The sequence below is a fragment of the Salmo salar genome, unplaced genomic scaffold (genome assembly GCF_905237065.1).
Source record: "Salmo salar unplaced genomic scaffold, Ssal_v3.1, whole genome shotgun sequence".
Taxonomy (NCBI): domain Eukaryota; kingdom Metazoa; phylum Chordata; class Actinopteri; order Salmoniformes; family Salmonidae; genus Salmo; species Salmo salar.
In genome coordinates this window covers 17501-20855 of record NW_025548920.1, presented here as the reverse complement: position 1 = coordinate 20855, position 3355 = coordinate 17501, and the positions used below count along the sequence as shown (strand labels likewise).

The following is a 3355-nucleotide window of genomic DNA, read 5'->3' as shown; positions in this document are numbered from 1 at the left end:
GATCTCGTCTGATCTCGGCCTGGTTAGTACTTGGATGGGAGACCGCCTGGGAATACCAGGTGCTGTAAGCATTTTGTCCACGAGGGTGTGCTCTTGCACTATTTCATCAGCAACACTGCCTTGTAGTAAGCATTTAATGATGAATTGACTAAATGTCTGTTTTATCAGACTCACTTTGACTATATATGTTGTAGCAAGAGATTGTTTCTCGCTTACGGCCATATCAGCCTGGGTACGCCCGATCTCGTCTGATCTCGGCCTGGTTAGTACTTGGATGGGAGACCGCCTGGGAATACCAGGTGCTGTAAGCATTTTGTCCACGAGGGTGTGCTCTTGCACTATTTCATCAGCAACACTGCCTTGTAGTAAGCATTTAATGATGAATTGACTAAATGCAGCTTCCTGCCTTTTAATAGGATCAAATTTCCTGTTGTTTTCAATTAGCATCTGCCTTGTATTTATAAGACAAACAAGAATATTGTTGCTGAATGCAGCTTGTGTGTGCTTTATGCTCCTTTGCCCTGTTCAAATGATGAAAGGAAATAAAGTTTGTATTTTATCCAACTACCTGTGCTAAAAAGTGATGGGAACAGTGTTTGTAATTTCTTCTACTTTTTCAGTGACACAAAGTTCAAGCTGCTTATCTAATTGGTGAAAAATGCAATGTCTGTTTATCACACTCACTTTGACTATATATGTTGTAGCAAGAGATTGTTTCTCGCTCACGGCCATATCAGCCTGGGTACGCCCGATCTCGTCTGATCTCGGAAGCTAAGCAGGTTCGGGCCTGGTTAGTACTTGGATGGGAGACCGCCTGGGAATACCAGGTGCTGTAAGCATTTTGTCCACGAGGGTGTGCTCTTGCACTATTTCATCAGCAACACTGCCTTGTAGTAAGCATTTAATGATGAATTGACTAAATGCAGCTTCCTGCCTTTTAATAGGATCAAATTTCCTTGTGTTTTCAATTAGCATCTGCCTTGTATTTAGAAGACAAACAAGAATAATGTTGCTGAATGCAGCTTGTGTGTGCTTTATGCTCCTTTGCCCTGTTCAAATGATGAAAGGAAATAAAGTTTGTATTTTATCCAACTACCTGTGCTAAAAAGTGATGGGAACAGTGTTTATAATTTCTTCTACTTTTCAGTGACACAAAGTTCAAGCTGCTTATCTAATTGGTGAAAATGCAATGTCTGTTTATCAGACTCATTTTGACTATATATGTTGTAGCAAGAGATTGTTTCTCGCTTACGGCCATACCACCCTGGCTACGCCCGATCTCGTCTGATCTCGGAAGCTAAGCAGGGTCGGGCCTGGTTAGTACTTGGATGGGAGACCGCCTGGGAATACCAGGTGCTGTAAGCATTTTGTCCACGAGGGTGTGCTCTTGCACTATTTCATCAGCAACACTGCCTTGTAGTAAGCATTTAATGATGAATTGACTAAATGTCTGTTTTATCAGACTCACTTTGACTATATATGTTGTAGCAAGAGATTGTTTCTCGCTTACGGCCATATCAGCCTGGGTACGCCCGATCTCGTCTGATCTCGGCCTGGTTAGTACTTGGATGGGAGACCGCCTGGGAATACCAGTTGCTGTAACCATTTTGTCCACGAGGGTGTGCTCTTGCACTATTTCATCAGCAACACTGCCTTGTAGTAAGCATTTAATGATGAATTGACTAAATGCAGCTTCCTGCCTTTTTAACAGGATCAAATTTCCTTGTGTTTTCAATTAGCATCTGCCTTGTATTTATAAGACAAACAAGAATATTGTTGCTGAATGCAGCTTGTGTGTGCTTTATGCTCCTTTGCCCTGTTCAAATGATGAAAGGAAATAAAGTTTGTATTTTATCCAACTACCTGTGCTTAAAAGTGATGGGAACAGTGTTTATAATTTGTTCTACTTTTTCAGTGACACAAAGTTCAAGCTGCTTATCTAATTGGTGAAAATGAAATGTCTGTTTTATCAGACTCACTTTGACTATATATGTTGTAGCAAGAGATTGTTTCTCGCTTACGGCCATATCAGCCTGGGTATGCCCGATCTCGTCTGATCTCGGAAGCTAAGCAGGGTCGGGCCTGGTTAGTACTTGGATGGGAGACCGCCTGGGAATACCAGGTGCTGTAAGCATTTTGTCCACGAGGGTGTGCTCTTGCACTATTTCATCAGGAACACTGCCTTGTAGTAAGCATTTAATGATGAATTGACTAAATGTCTGTTTTATCAGACTCACTTTGACTATATATGTTGTAGCAAGAGATTGTTTCTCGCTTACGGCCATATCAGCCTGGGTACGCCCGATCTCGTCTGATCTCGGAAGCTAAGCAGGGTCGGGCCTGGTTAGTACTTGGATGGGAGACCGCCTGGGAATTCCAGGTGCAGTAAGAACTTTGTCCACGAGGGTGTGCTCTTGCACTATTTCATAAGCAACACTTCCTTGTAGTAAGCATTTAATGATGAATTGACTAAATGTCTGTTTCATCAGACTCACTTTGACTATATATGTTGTAGCAAGAGATTGTTTCTCGCTTACGGCCATATCAGCCAGGGTTCGTCTGATCTCGGAAGCTAAGCAGGGTCGGGCCTGGTTAGTACTTGGATGTGAGACCGCCTGGGAATACCAGGTGCTGTAAGCATTTTGTCCACGAGGGTGTGCTCTTGCACTATTTCATCAGCAACACTGCCTTGTAGTAAGCATTTAATGATGAATTGACTAAATGTCTGTTTTATCAGACTCACTTTGACTATATATGTTGTAGCAAGAGATTGTTTCTCGCTTACGGCCATATCAGCCTGGGTACGCCCGATCTCGTCTGATCTCGGCCTGGTTAGTACTTGGATGGGAGACCGCCTGGGAATACCAGGTGCTGTAAGCATTTTGTCCACGAGGGTGTGCTCTTGCACTATTTCATCAGCAACACTGCCTTGTAGTAAGCATTTAATGATGAATTGACTAAATGTCTGTTTTATCAGACTCACTTTGACTATATATGTTGTAGCAAGAGATTGTTTCTCGCTTACGGCCATATCAGCCTGGGTACGCCCGATCTCGTCTGATCTCGGCCTGGTTAGTACTTGGATGGGAGACCGCCTGGGAATACCAGGTGCTGTAAGCATTTTGTCCACGAGGGTGTGCTCTTGCACTATTTCATCAGCAACACTGCCTTGTAGTAAGCATTTAATGATGAATTGACTAAATGCAGCTTCCTGCCTTTTTAATAGGATCAAATTTCCTGTTGTTTTCAATTAGCATCTGCCTTGTATTTATAAGACAAACAAGAATATTGTTGCTGAATGCAGCTTGTGTGTGCTTTATGCTCCTTTGCCCTGTTCAAATGATGAAAGGAAATA

The 3355-nt window shown here is 42.7% G+C and overlaps 4 non-coding genes across 4 annotated transcripts; all 4 read left to right on the top strand.

Moving 5' to 3' along the window:
* Positions 1-720: 720 nt before the first annotated feature.
* Positions 721-839, top strand: LOC123733694 (5S ribosomal RNA). The gene has a single exon (XR_006764057.1). It is a non-coding gene; the product is annotated as a 5S ribosomal RNA (ribosomal RNA).
* A 407-nt stretch (positions 840-1246) lies between these two features.
* Positions 1247-1365, top strand: LOC123733693 (5S ribosomal RNA). The gene has a single exon (XR_006764056.1). It is a non-coding gene; the product is annotated as a 5S ribosomal RNA (ribosomal RNA).
* Positions 1366-2015: 650 nt separating this feature from the next.
* On the top strand, positions 2016-2134 carry LOC123733696 (5S ribosomal RNA). The gene has a single exon (XR_006764059.1). It is a non-coding gene; the product is annotated as a 5S ribosomal RNA (ribosomal RNA).
* Positions 2135-2273: 139 nt separating this feature from the next.
* On the top strand, positions 2274-2392 carry LOC123733690 (5S ribosomal RNA). Its single transcript, XR_006764055.1, has one exon. It is a non-coding gene; the product is annotated as a 5S ribosomal RNA (ribosomal RNA).
* Positions 2393-3355: the final 963 nt, after the last annotated feature.